The sequence below is a fragment of the Chiloscyllium punctatum genome, chromosome 7 (genome assembly GCF_047496795.1).
Source record: "Chiloscyllium punctatum isolate Juve2018m chromosome 7, sChiPun1.3, whole genome shotgun sequence".
Classification (NCBI taxonomy): domain Eukaryota; kingdom Metazoa; phylum Chordata; class Chondrichthyes; order Orectolobiformes; family Hemiscylliidae; genus Chiloscyllium; species Chiloscyllium punctatum.
Window position 1 is genome coordinate 16111819 of NC_092745.1, and position 15570 is coordinate 16127388.

Here is a 15570-nt window from a genome sequence, read left to right on the forward strand (position 1 = left end):
AAACTTGAAAGGCAATGAAATGAAAAATACAGTGAAGTTAAACCGAAAGATGTGATAGAGAAATGGACCCCTTCTCCCTGTTATTTGAGTACTGGAAAGAAATAATGTTAGATTAGAAAGGATTTTAATTTGCCATTAGTTTTGAAATCTTTTGTATTTGTGTTTTCTGTCAGTATGTTTCATCTTCATTTCTTCTGTCTAAGGCGGTATTATTATTACATCTAAATCATTGTGTGCTTATGCTCCACAGATGCTGCAGACCAACTGCATTTCTTCAGCAGTTTCTGTTTGTGTTTCAGTCTGAGATCTGTGTTGTCCAATAATACCAGCAGTTGGGATGGGAATAATTGGCTAGCATAATGATTTTCACTCTAATTAGAAATTGGCACTTCATATTTGATTAATCCAACAAACCTTTCCACTGTTTTCACATCTGTCAGTCACCACATCACTGCCACCGCTCCTACCTTTCCAGAATCCAGGCAAATCCTTTTGCTCTCAGTATGTGACTTATGTCCTTAACTTAGGCATCTTTAATTGCAAACTTTCTTGTTCAGCTTAATGACTCTTTCTTTCTTCTTCAGCTCCTGACAAGCTACACCCAGCAGACCACTGGATGATTATTGTGGTCAGCAATGCTTTGTATATAGAATAGCCCACTTTCTCCCCATATCCTTCTCACTCAAACTCTCAACTGATTACCTGGGCATCGCGGCAGGTTGCCGTGTTTGAGGAGAAATTGAATCAACTGTTGATATTTCATGTGGATATTCAATTAAACAACAAGTATGCTTACATTGAAATTCATACATTATAAATGTATAATAATTGAACAGACTAATGTCTTAAACTTTGCAGCATTTGAGGGATATAACTTTTGCCGGTTTGTCAAGAGTGCTAGTTCATAAGGTGCAGGTTACAACAAACTTTGCTGCCCATCTTTTATAATGGACTCCAGTATTTCCCCCACTGCTGATGTCACGCTCACCGGTCTCCAAACCCCACTGTGTTCTCTCTGTCTCCCTTCTTCAATAGTGGGGTTATGTTCGCCACCCTCCAATCCACAGGAACTGCTCCAGCGTCTAGAATTCTGAAAGATGACCACAAGTGCATCTATTCTTTCTAGTGACATTTTTTAAGCATTCTTGTGTGAGGGGCTCAGGCTGCCAAAGATATTTCATGGCTCCACTTTGCCCTCCTATTTTTTTAAGCAACTCCCCACACTTTCTCTCCTCCTGAAGGGCCTCCCTTGTTTTTGATGCTCTGTCACTGACAAAGGTTTCCTTCTTTTCCTTTCCCAAACTATCCATATTCCTTGACATCCAGGATCCCAGGAGTTGCTGCCCTTGCCTTTCTTTCGGAGCTGGCCCTGAATTCTCACTGTCTCACGTTAAAAAGCTTCCCACTTTCCAAATGTAGACTGACCTGCAAGTAGCTGCTCCCAGTCTATATTTGCCAGATCCTGTCTCATGACTTTGAAATTGGCCTTGCCTCACTTTAGACACTTACCTTTCTGCACTACCCTTATTCCTTTCCATAATACCTATGAAACTTATGGACTTATGTTCAATATCTGCAAAATGCTCGCCCACTGACTCTTCAACTATTTGACTGGTTTTATTACCTAGGATTGAGTCCAGCAATGCCCATGTTTAGAAGGACTATCTACATACTGGCACCAAAAGCTCTCCTGGATAGACTTTAAACATTCCACCATTCACACAAAGGCAATGCCAGTTCATATTAGAGAAGTTGAAACTCCCTACTAACATAACCCTATTCCTCTCACATCTCTCTGTGATTTGCTAACATATCTAATCCTCTCTCTCCATCTGACTATTGGGAGGTCTATAGCACAATCCCAGCAAAGTGATTGTTCTTTTTGTATTTCTAGCATCACCCAGATGGCCTGGTTTGAAATGCCTTCCAAGGAATGCTCCTTAAATCTAGCAGTGATGGTCTCCTTTATCAATAATGCAATACACCCACCTCCCCTGCATTCCCTCTATCCCACCTGAGACTTCTCTAACCTGGAATGTTGAGCTGCCAGTCCTATCTTTGTTCAATCATGTCTCAGCATTTGCAGCAATGTGATATTCCCATGTGCTGGTCAATGCTCTCAGTTCAACCACCTTACTCATCAAGCCCCTTACACTAAAATAGATACAGTTCAGCTTTCTTGTCCTCCTGTATTCCTGATACTGTCCTAGTGGTTACCCAGTGGTTTTCTGTGTCGCCCTTATTCTCCCAAGAAGGGAAACATCCTGCGTTTCCCCTGTCAAGCCCCTTAAGAATTCTATACATTTCAATGAGATTCCCTCTCATTCTTCGAAACTCCAGGGATCAGATTCCAAACCTGTTTGACCTTTGCCCATAAGACAATCGCTCTACACCAGGAATCAGTCAAGGGAACTATCTCTGAACTACATCCAATGCAGCTCCTGCCCTTTCTTCAATAAGGAGCCTGGTACTGGACACCATCCTCCAGATGTGCTCTCACAAAGCCCCTAACCCTAACCCCTGTACAGCTGCAGTAAAATGTCACTGCTTTTAGATTGCATTCCCTTTGCAATAAGCACCAACACTCCATCAGCCTCCGGATTCACTTGCTGTAGCTGCGTACTAACTTTGTGATTCTTGTCCCCCACATTACACTCCAACTGCCCATTATTTCTGCAAAGCCCAGCTGTATCTAATATTCAGCAGGATGGACCCCTTCACTGGGAAATACATGTTTGTGACTAGAGTAATGACACATCTCTGTGAATCACATTAATAACTGTTTTATTGATGCTTTTATTTCCTACCCAAACATATCACAGTCCTGAATAATCTTATGCCCCACAATGAGGTTCTTTCTCAACCTTCACTGCTCCATGCAAAACAACCTCAATCTTTCCTCATAACTGATTCTCTATTAGATTAGATTACTTACAGTGTGGAAATAGGTCCTTCAGCCCAACAAGTCCACACCGCCCCGCCGAAGCGCAACCCACCCATACCCCTACATCTACCCCTTACCTCACACTACGGGCAATTTAGCACAGCCAATTCATCTGGCCTGCGGGAGGAAACCGAAGCACCCGGAGGAAACCCACGCAGACACGGGGAGAATGTGCAAACTCCACACAGTCAGTCGCCTGAGGAAGGAATTGAACCCGGGTCTCTGGTGCTGAGGCAGCAGTGCTAACCAATGTGCCACCGTGCCGCCCATGCAGCATCCGTGCAGCATCCTGGTAAATCTCTGCACCCTCTCAAGTACAATCACATCCTTCCCAGAAAGTCGTGACCAGGACCTGTCCACCTCTCTCTCTATCTCCCTTTTTGACACACATCTGCCACTTCTTTCTCTCTACCTCTATCTCTCTCTCTCCCACTTTTAATCTCTTTCATATTCTTTCTCTCTCTCTCTCTCTCATAGCCACTCTTTCCAACCCACTCACAGTTCCTCACTCAGGCAGATAATCTCTATTTCTCCATCTCTCTCTGTCTCCGTCACTCGCTCCATCACTTGCTTCAATTGGAAGCCTCCAAATGTTATCTGTCCATCTCTATTCCTCCCTCGGTCTCTCTGCCTCCCTCTTTGCATCCCAATCTACAGTCTCACTCCCTCCCTCTCTGTCATTCTGTCTCTAAACATACTCCTCTCTCTCTCTCTCTCTCTCTCTCTCTCTCTCTCTCTCTCTCTCTCTCTCTCTCACACACACACACACTCAACCTGACACTCTCTCTCCCGATTCCCTTCACTCTTGGTTTCACACCAATCCTGCCTCTTTCTCTCTCTCCAACCCTTTCAATCACATCTTGTTTTTCTCTCTCTCTCTCTCTCCATCAACCACACCTCTCTCTTTCCCCTCACATATCTCACACTGTCTCAGATGCTCCACCCTCTATCCCTCAATTACACACACACTCTCCTTCTAACTCTCTCTCTCTGTTTCGCTTCTCTCCCTTTCTCACAGTGTCCCAGGTGATGACAGTTGAATGCAGAATAAATCTCCCTCTGCTCTGGCCCAATAATGGATGTTAACCTTTGACCCCAGAAGCATGTTTTTTTTTTCCCTGGAGTAAGGCCCCATTTCCCACAGTGACCAAGGTTTAGCCTCTCTTCTCAAGATGGACAGATTCTTGTCAAATGAAGGGCAGTTCTGTGCTGTTGGTCTATTCTCACTGGGGAGTGGTTTGGACAGAAACCTCATTCCATGAAGGCCGAGCAGAGAGAGGATATCCTCAGCCCATCAGTGTGAGCTGGAGGGACGGGGCAGGACAGGTTCTGACCCAGTGACCCATCCTGTCCATTCACAACATGTTCCAATCCCTTCCCCTCTCCTTCCCATTCCATGATCAGTCTCTGAGTCAAGGTGTTTCACTGGGATGATGTTCAGACCATCACAGTTACAACAGAAGGGAACTGGCCCCACATCAAACATGGCATCCATGATGTAATGGACACTACAACAGAGTCCAACAAACATGGAATTCAGTTCACGGTGCTGCCCAATGGAGGGACATGGGCCTCCCTCCTTCCCACTGAACCTCCCAATTGAGACCAGTAAACATGGGCTTCCTAATTACTGGACTTTCCAATGGAGATGTATGGATGGAAATGTTTTTGAAGAAGTAAGCAAGAAGGTAGATAAAGGTAGAGCAGTACACTCTGTCTACATGGACTTTAGCAAGGCCTTAGACAAGGTTCCCCCGCCATGGCAGACTGCTCAGTTAGATAATATCACAAAGGATCCAGGGAGAGCCAATTGTATATAAAATTGGCCTGATGGTACGAGGCAGAGGCTGGTGAGAGACGGCTGTTCTTCAGACTGGAGGCCAGTGTCCAGCCTTCTGCCACAAGAATCGATCCTGGATCCACTATTATTCATCATTTATATGAACAATGTGGATGAGAAAATAGCAGGAATGCTCAGTAAGTTTGTGGCTGACATTAAAATTGTTGGCATCGTCAACAGGGAAGAAGGTTATCCAAGAGTGCAATGTCATCTTGATCAACTGGGCCAGTGGGTCAACAAATCCAGATGGAGTTTAATTTCGATAAATGGAAGGAGTTACCTTTTGGTAAGACAAACTTGGGCAGGAAAGACACAATTAATGGTAGAGCCATGGGGAGTGTTCTTGAACAGAGAGACTGAGGAGTACAGGTACATAGTTCCTTGGAAGTGATATCACAGGGTGGTGAAGAAGGTATTTGGCACGTTCACCTTCACTGGTCAAAGCAGGGAGTACAGGAGCTGGGACATTATGTTACAGCTGTACAAGGCATTGGGAAGGCCACATTTGGACACTGTGCACATTTCTGCTCACCCTGCTATCGGAAGGAAGTTATTACACCGGTTTGGATAAAATAAAGATTAACAGGGATATTAGCAAGATTGGAGGGTTTGAATTTTCAGGCGAGGATGGATAGGCTGAGATGTTCTTCAAGGGAATGCAGAAGATTGAGGGGTGACCAGATAGAGGTTTATAGAATCATGAGGGTCATTGATAAGATGAATAGTCAAAGTCTTTTCCCCAGGGTAAGAGAGTCCAGTACTAGAAGGAATAGATTTAAGTTGAGAGGCAAAAGAATTAGAAGGGACTTGAGACGCAACCTTTTCACACAGAGGATGGCAAGTATGTGCAATGAGCTGCCAGAGGAAGTGGTCGAGGTGAGTACAATTACTACATTTCCAGGACATTTTTACAGGAACATGGATAGGAAGGATTCGGAGAGTATTGGGCCAAACACAGGCAAATGGGACTAGTTCAGGTTTGGAAACTTGAGCTGAAGGGCCTGATGCCATGCTCTAAACCTCCATATTTCTATGATGATGTCTACATGGTCCATCTTCCCATAGGACCAGTAAACGTGGAACTCCTTCCCACTGGAACCTCCAATAGGCACCAATAAACATGGACCTCTTTCCCACTGGATGCTTCAGGAGAGACCAGTAAACATGGGCCTCCTTCCCTCGGGACTGTCCAGTACCTGAGCCCCACATCCTCTCCATCACGTAGGTCTCTTATTTCAGTCTTAATGACATTGTCGGTCTCTGCACTTCCTCAGCCCCTTGACCACAGAAACCCTAATTTCTGTTTGTCCCGCCTTCTAACTGTATGATTCCAATGTCCTCTCCCAGCTTTCTGAAGCCAAATTCCATAAACGCCAGCTTGTCTGATATGGCATGGTCTCTTCCCTGTCTTTCCATGTGTTGTTCCAGAATGACCCCTGACCTCACTGCCAGCCAATTGTCTCCATGGCTTTTCTCCTCCCTCATTCTGTGCCCTGCTACAGACTCACATTCCCTCCCTCCCCCTTCCATCTTCTCTCGTTGGTCTCCTGCCCATTGTTGCTTCCTCCATCCCACCATTGACAGCAGAGCCTTCAGACCACGAGAGCTCTCTGAACCCCTGCCCTTCATCCCTCCCCCTCTCAATTGTTGTGCTATTGAATATACTGGTGAGTGCCATGACGTTTGGTTCACTGTTCCCTTGCCATTGATTTGCTGATGTAGTCCAGTAAATCTAGTCTGGCCCGTTCACTGAGTTGGTTCAAGAGCGTTTTCCTTGAGAAAACACTCTTCTGTAAACTGGGTTGTCTGTTTCTCCCAGTCTTTGTGTGAAGGTGAGACTAAGTGTGTGTAAGCTCTTATACACCACAGACAGAGGTCACTGGGCCTATAGTGATTGTTAGTCAAATGAGTCCAATGAGTCCCATTTACCCAGCCCTTCCTGTATAACCCTGCAATTGTTTCCTTTTCAGCTATTTCTCCAAAGGCCCTTTTGAAAGTTGCTGTTGAATCCACTTCCACTCACCTTGCAGACAGTCACCATGAACTCGCTGGATAAAAATGTTCCTATCTTCTCTCTTGTCCTTCAGACCCTTTCTGAAATGTGTGCCCTCTGGTTACTGACCCTCCTGCCTGGAGAAACAATTTGTCCTGTATTTACTGCATCCAAACTCTCTAATTGTGAACCCCTCATTGAGTGAGACCTATTTCCAGCACAGGGGGAGAACATTCAGCCTATCAGGTAAATGCTGTCATTTCATGGAGCAATCCAGTCAGTCCCACCCCCTCCCCTACTCGACCCCCAGGGCCTTGCAGGTTTATTTCCATCAAGAGCCCATCAATCTGTCATTGTAATTACTGAGTGTCTTCACCTGCCTCACCTGAATGGGCACTCATTTCCAAGTCATTGCCAATTGCTGCTAAAAACAAAGTTCTTCCTGACATCCCGTATCTCTTGCCCAACAAAATGTAAGGTAATCTCAATGTGAAGATGGGATTTTGTCTCCACACAGACTGTGCGGTGATCACTCTTACTGATACTGTCATGGACAGATACACCAACAGCAGGCAGATTGGTGAGGGTGATAGTGGGTATGTTTTTCCCTCTTGTTGGTTCCCTCACCACCCGCCCCAGGTCAAGTCTCGCAGCTGGAACAGGTGGAGTTTGACCACCTTGCTCAGTCGTGATGCTTCTGAGCAGCTCTTGATGGTGGACTTTGAAGTCCCTTACTGCTGCATCCTTCCCACCCTCAGTGCTCCCTCCAAGTGTTGTTCAACATGGAGGACTGACTGCACAGTTGAGGTTGGAGGGGTGGGCGGTGCTATGTGGTAATCAGCAGGAGGTTTCCTTCCCCATGTTTGACCTGCTGTCATGAGGCTTCATGGGTTTCATAGTTAATGTTGAGGACTCCCAGGGCAACTCCCTTCCGACTGTACACACCACTGTGTTGTCTCCCCTGTTTGGTCTATCCTGCCAGTTAAAAACTGAATGAGGGAACCATTCAGTGCAGGTTCCACAGCTTGGAGACAGAGCTGCTGCTGGAATGTGTTTCTGATCTCCGAGTGCAGTTGTGTGTGTTTGTGAGAGAGTGACTGACACTTTTTCCAAAACTGGACTGTTTCTGCCAAAAAAAATCACAGAACCAGCCTCCTGTGCTTTCAGATTCCAAGGAGTGCAGATGGTTCACAATAACAAACCATCTCAGTCACAAACGTCCAGCTGCTCCGAGCTCCTTCTTTCACTTCCTCTATTGGTGATGTATCAACCTTGCGATCTGAGAGTCTTTGCAATTATTTTTTACACTGGGGCTTTCTACTGTGGTCAGAATCTCTAATAATAAGTATCTAATCAGTGACAATCACAGCAGCTAAGAGCAGTCAGGACTGTGGAGCCAGGCTCAATGTGAAACATATTGGGAAGATCAAAGCCATCCTCTTCAGATCTTGGTCCAAACTCCATCCCTCTCCCTGAGCACTGTCTGCTGCTCAAACAGACTCTTTACAAACTGGGTCTTCTCTTTGAGAATATTCTGAGCCCGATATCCTTCATATCACAAAGATCACGGTGATACAATGGTTAGCACTGCTGCCTTATACTGCCAGGGATCAGGGTTCAATTCCCATCTCAGGCGACTGACTGTGTGGAGTTTGAACATTCTCGCTGTGTCTGCATAGGTTTTCTCCGGGTACTTCAGTTTCCTCCCACACTCCAAAAATATGTAGATTATGTGAATTGGCCATGCGAAATTGCCTGTAGTGTTGGGTGAATGTACGGGAATGCGTCTGGGTGTGTTATGCTTCGGCAGGTCGATGTGGACTTGTTGGGCCGAAGGAACTGTTTCCACACTGTAAGTAATCTCATCAGCCACTGAAAATCTCAGCTATGTTTATGGGACTCCAAACATGACCATTCCAATGTTGTGGCTGACACACATCGCAGCCACTGCCCTCTGTATCCTTCAGCTCATCCAAACTTTTGCTGCTCCTATCCAAACTTGCACCAAGCCCCGGTCCCCCAACCACCTGCACCCCATGCCTATATTGGCTCCTGGTCTGGCAACACCTCCATTTTGAAATTCTCATCCTTGTTCTCAAATCCCTCTCTAACCTCCACCCTCCCTATCTCTGTAACCTTCTTCAAGCTGCCTCACTCCGTGTGGTCAGCAATCTTGGATAATTGGCTCTCAATTCATTCATCCAAGTCATTGAGAAATATCGTGAAGTACTGAGGTCCCTGCACAAATCCCTGGAGACACCACTATTCACATCTTGTTCACTGGAGAGCGCACACATTTTCCCTCCTCTCTGTCTCCTAACTCCTTTTCTATAACCGGCTTGATGGTCGGAAGCAGAGGGTAATATTGGAAGGTAATATTGTCAGACTGGAGGCCTATGTTGAGTGGAGTGCTTCAGGGCTCAGTGCTGGCCCCATTACTGTTTGTTATCAATATTAATGCTTTGGATGAGAATCTGTAAGGCATGATTAGTAAGTTTGATGTGCAGGTGAGGTGAATTGGCCATGTTAAACTGGCCATCGTGTTAGGTACATGAGTAAAAGGGAAATGAGTCTAGGTGGGTTACTCTTCAGAGGGTCGGTGTGGACTGGTTGGACCGAAGACCTGTTTCCACCCTGTAGGGAATCTAATGTCTAATCTTGTACAGGATATCAGTGAGGTCGCACTTGGAATATTGTATTCAGTTTGGTCACCTTGTTAAAGGAAGGATATTACTAAACCAGAAAGTACAGAAGAAATTTACAAAGATGTTGCCTGGACTCAACAATCTGAGTTATAGGAAAAGGTTAGGCAAGTTAGGACTTTTTTCTTAGAACACAGGAGACTGGTGGGGGAACATTTAGAAGTATACAAGATCACGAGAGACATGGATAGGGTTGTGGAATCGAGGATGAGAGGGCATCAGTTTAGTGTTAGAGTGGAAAGAATAAAAGGGAACCTGAGGTGCAACATTTTTACACAAAGGGTGGCACGCATGTGGAATGAGCTGCCAGCTGAAGTGATGAGGTGAATACAGTAACAACATTTAAAAGACATTTGGACAAATACATAGAAAGGAAAGCATTTGAAGGATATGGGACAAGAGCTGGGAAATGGGTGAGCATGGATGGACATTTTGGTCAGCACGGTCCAGTTTGGGCCAAAGGGCCTGTCTCTGTGCTGTAGGACTCGATGACTCTATGACTCTATAATTCCATATGTTTCCATGTTTATGGACAGTCTCTCAAACATAGAAACAAAGGAACTAGGAGCAGGAGGAAGCCATTCAGCCCTTCGAGTTGGCTCTGCCATTCAATATGACCATGGCTGATCATCCAACTTAGTCCTGTGCTCCCATTTTTTTCTCCATAAACATTAATCTCTTTAGTCCTAAGAACTATACTTATCCTCTCTTGAAAATATTGAATCTTTTGGGCTCAACTGCTTTCTGTGACAGAATATTCCACCAGCTTCCCAGTCTCTGGCGAACGAAATGTCTCATCATCTCAGTCTGAAATGGCCCTTCCCTGTTCTTTAAACCATAACTCATAGTTCTGGATTCCCCAGTCATCAGGAACATCCTCCCTGTGTTGTTCTGGTCTTGTCCTGTTCGGATTTTCAAGGTTTCAATGTGATTCCTCTCAATCTTCCAAGCACCAATGAATAAAATCCTAACTGATCCAGTTTCTCATCAGACAATAGTGCTGTCATCCCAGGAATCAGTCTGGTAAACCTTTCTTTCCCTTCCTCCTCAGCCAGAACATGCTTCCTCAGATAAGGAGCCCGAAACTACACACAATAGAATCATAAAATCACACAGTACAGATGAGGCCCTTCAGCCCATTAACTGTATACTAGCAAAACTACACTAAACCTATACCAGTCCCATTTTCCAACATGAGACCCACAGCTTGAATGTTATGACATTTCAACTGCTCACCCAAGTACATTTTAAAGTCTGTGAGGTTTCCCACCTCAACTACCCTCCCAAGGCTGTGAATTCCAGACCCACACCATCGTCTGGATGAAAAACATTTTCCTCACAACATCTTGAAACCTCCTATCTTTCACATTGAATGTGAGCCAACTTGTTAGTGACCCTCCCATGAAGGAGAACAGCTGCTTTATATCCACCCTGTCCATTCCCCTCATAACCTTATACACCTCGATCAGGTCCCCCCTCCACCTTCTCTGCTCTGAAGAAAACAACCCGAGCTGATCCAATTTCTCTTCATCACTCAGAGGTTCCATCCCACGCAACATCCTGGTGATTCCCCTCTGTACCCCTTCCAGTGCAATCACATCCTTCCTACAGTGTGGTGACCTGAACTGCACACAGTACTCCAGCTGTGACCGAACCAATGTTCTGCTTAACTGCAACATATCCTTCTGCTTTTATAACCAATACCTGACATAACAAAGGCAAGTGTCCCATATGCCTTCATACTGCTCTGTTAGCCTGTCTTGTCACATTCAGGGATCAGTGTCTAAGCACCCCAAGACCACTCTGTTCTTTTGAGCTTCCTCAGTTCAAAGAACAAAGAGCAAAGGAAATTACAGCACAAGAACTGGCCCTTCGGCCCTACTAGCCTGCGCTGGTCCATATCCTCCATATAAACCTGTCATCAATTTTCCAAGGGTCTGTCTCCCTTTGCTCCCTGCCCATCCATGTATCTATATAGATATATCTTAAATGATGCTATTGTGCCCGCCTCTACCACCTCCACTGGCAAGGTGTTCCAGGACCAATCACTCTCTGTGTGAAGAACTTTCCACACATATCTCCCTTAAATGTTTTCACTCCCAATTTGAACTCATGACCCCAAGTAATTGATTCCCCCACTCTGGGAAAAACGTTTCTTGCTCTTCACCCTGTCTACACCTCTCATGATTTTGTAGACGTCAATCAGGTCCCCCCTCAATGTTCGACTTTCTAATGAAAATAATCCTAATCTACTCAACCTCTCTTCATAGCTGGTGCCCTCCATACCAGGCAATCCTGGTGAACCTCCTTACCACCCTCTCCAAAGCATCCACATCCTTCTGGAAATGTGGTGACCAGAACTGTAAGCAGTATTCCAAATGTGACCAAGCCAAAGTCCGATATAATTCTGACATGACCTGCCAACTCTTGTAATGAATACCACGTCTGGTGACGGAAGGTATGCCATATGTCTTCTTGACCATTCTATCGACTTGTGGTGCCACCTCCAGAGTACAATGGACCTGAACACCCAGGTCTCTCTTGCCATCAATATTCCCAGGGCGTTCCATTCACCGTACAGTTTACTCCAGATTGGATCTTCCAAAGTTCATCAGTTTGCATTTGCATGGATTGAAATCCAACTGTAACATTCTCTGCCCAACTCTTCAATCTATCTATATTCTGCTGTATTCTCTGATCGTCCCCTTCACTATCTGCTACTCCACCAATCTGAGTGTCATCTGCAAACTTGCTAATCAGACCACCTATACCTTCCTCCAGATCATTTATGTATATCAAAAACAAGAGCGGTACCAGCACAGATTTCTGTTCTCCATTTTCAGAAACTCCCTTCCAATAACACTGTCTGTCTTCTGTTGCCCAGTCCGTTCTCTATCCATCTAGTGAGTACACACTGCACCTCATGCGACTTTAATTTCTTTATCAGGGTACCATGGGGAACTTTATCAAACGCATTCCTGAAATTCATGTGTATGACATCCACAGCCCTTCCCTCATCAATCAACTTCATCACTTCTTCAAAAACTTCTATAAAGTTGGTAAGACATGACATTCCCTGCACAAATTCATGCTGCCTATGACTGATAAGTCAATTTTCTTCCAAATGTAAATAGATCCTATCCCTCAGTATCTTCTCTAGCAGCTTCCCTGCCAATGACATCGGGCTCACTGGTTGATAGTTACCTGGATTAGCCTGGCTACCCTTCTTAAACATTAGCAATTCTCCAGTCCTCTGGGACCTCATCCATGTTCAAGGTTGCTACAAAGATACCTGTTCAGGACCCAGCTATTTCCTCTCTTGTTTCCCTCAGTAAGCTAGGATCGATCCCATCCCGACCTGGGGACTTGTCCACCTTGATGCCTTTTAAAATACCCAACACTTCCTCCCTCTTTAAACTGACTTGACCCTGAGTAATCAAACATCTATCCCCCAACTTCAACATCTGTCACTTCCCTCTCCTTGGTGAATACCGATGTAAAGCACTTATCAAGAATCTCATCCATTTTCTCTGAGTCCACACATAACTTTCCTCCTTTGTCCTTGAGTGGGCCAACCCTTTCACTAGTCATCCACTTGCTCCTTATATCTGAATAAAAGGCTTTGGGATTTTCCTTAACCCTGTTTGTTAATTATATTTCGTGACCCCTTTTAGCCCTTTTAATTCCTCATTTCAGATTGGTCCTACTTTCCTGATATTCTTTGAAAGCTTTGTGTGTTTTCAGCCACCTCGACCTTACATATGCATCCTTTTTCCTCTTAGCTAGTCTCAATTTCATCTGTCACTCAGCGTTCCCTATTCCTGCCATTTCAATCAATTATTTTCACAGGGACATGTCTGTCCTGCACTCGAGTCAACATCTCTTTAAAAGCCTCCCACATGTCAAATGTGGATTGACCTTCAAACAGCTGCTCCCAATCTGCATTCCCCACCTCCTGCCAAATTTTGCTACAGTTGGCCTTCCCCCAGTTTAGCCGTCTTCCTTTGGGACCACTCTCGTCTTTGTCCATGAGCATTCTAAAACTTATGGAATTGTCGTCACTGTTACCAAAATAATCCCCTACTGAAATTTCAAACACCTGGCCGGGCTCATTCCCCAACACCAGGTCCAGTATGGCCCCTTCCTGAGTTAGACTATTTCCACATTACTCTGTAAAATCCTCCTGTATGCTCCTTACAATTTCTGTTCCATCTTAACTTCGAACATTAAGTGAATCCCAGTCAATGTTGGGAAAATTAAAATCTCCATTACCACCACCTTGTTACTCCTATCTCTTTCCATAACCTGTTTACATATTTGTACCTCTATCCCACGTTCACTGTTAGGAGGCTTGAAGGATAGCACCAACATTGTTAATGCACCTTACCTATTTCTGAGCTCTGCCCATATTGCACCACTGCTCGAGTCCTGCATAGTGCCCTCCTTCTGCACACCTGTGACATCCTCTCTGACCAGTAATGCAACTCCTCCATCCCTTTTAACTCCCTCTCTTTATCTGGCTGATGCATCTATATCCTGGGGTATTTAGTTGCCAATCTTGCCCTTCCCTCAACCAAGTCTCAGTAATAGTAATAACATCGTACTCCCAGATACTAATCCAAGCCCTAAACTCCTCTGCCTTACCTATTACTCTTCTCACATTAAAACAAATGCACGTCAGACCATCTGTCCCTTTGCGTTCATCATCTGCTCCCTACCTACTCTTAACCTTAGCCATGCTTACTTCAATATCTCGTTCCTTACAGGCTTTAGTTATTCCCTCCTTATTGTCCACTAACCTCCTCAGTTGGTTCCCATCCCTCTGCTACACTATTTTGAACCCTCCCCAAGAGCGTGATCAAACAGATCCCACAGGACATTGGTTCCAGTCCTGCCCAGGTGTAGACTGCTCGATTTGTAATTGTCCCACCGCTCCAGGAATCAGTCTCAATGTCCCAATAATCTAAACCCCTCCTTCCTGCACCATCTCTCAAGCCACGCATTCATCCTGCCTATACTTTCGTTTCGACTCTGACTAGCACATGGCACTGGTAGCAATCCTGAGATTACTACCTCTGAGATCCTACATTATAATATGGTTCCTAACTCCCCAAAGTCTGCTTGTAGGACCTCATCCCATTTATTACCGATATCATTGATAATACATGAACCATCACAGCTAGCTGTTCACCCACCCTTTCAGAATGTCCTGCAGCCTATCTGAGGCATCCCTGACCCATGCAAGTGGGAGGCAACATTCTATTCGTGAGTCTCGCTTTTAACCACAGAACCACCTATCTACTCCACTTACAAAGTCCAAGTAAACCATATCCACGGGCCCCCCTTAACAACTCCACTCACAACATCCTCAAACAATTCCAGTCAATTTGTTAAGCATGATTTCCCTTTCGACAATCCATGCTGACTCTGTCCAGTTCTGTTGCTGTTTTCGAAGTGCTAAACTATAAAATATTTTACAATGGACTTGAGCATTTTCTCCACTGCTGATTTCCGGCTAATTGGTCTAAAATTTCTTATTTTCCCTCTTTCTCTCTCTCTCTCTCTCTGTCTCTTTTTCAGTAGACATGTTAAATTAGCTCCCTCCACTATGTAGGACCTATTCCACAGTCGACAAACCATCAACGTTTCTAATATTTTACAACCACTTCCTGAAGCACTCCTGGAAATAGATTATTTGGCCCTGCTGATTTAACACACTTTAATTTTCCCAGAACCATTTTCCTCCAACAACTGATTTCCTTCAGTTCCTTCCTCTGATAAAATTCCAACTTCACCAACATGCCTGAGATTTATTTGAGAATTCATTTGTGCAGAAAGATCCAGAATATGTTTATCTGTCATGTCTTTGTTCCAACTATAACACAATGACACTTGTGTGGAATGTCCTTGAATGTCATCTGGACGTCCATACAAACAACACATTCCCTTAGCTCACACATCAGTGACCTCGTTAAAACATGTAACCAGGTTAGTTAAAGATGTCTGACCCTTTTTAAATTCATCCTGACTTACTCTGATCAGTTCATATTTGTCAGACATTCTGTCTCTAAAACCAGATTCAATTACTTCC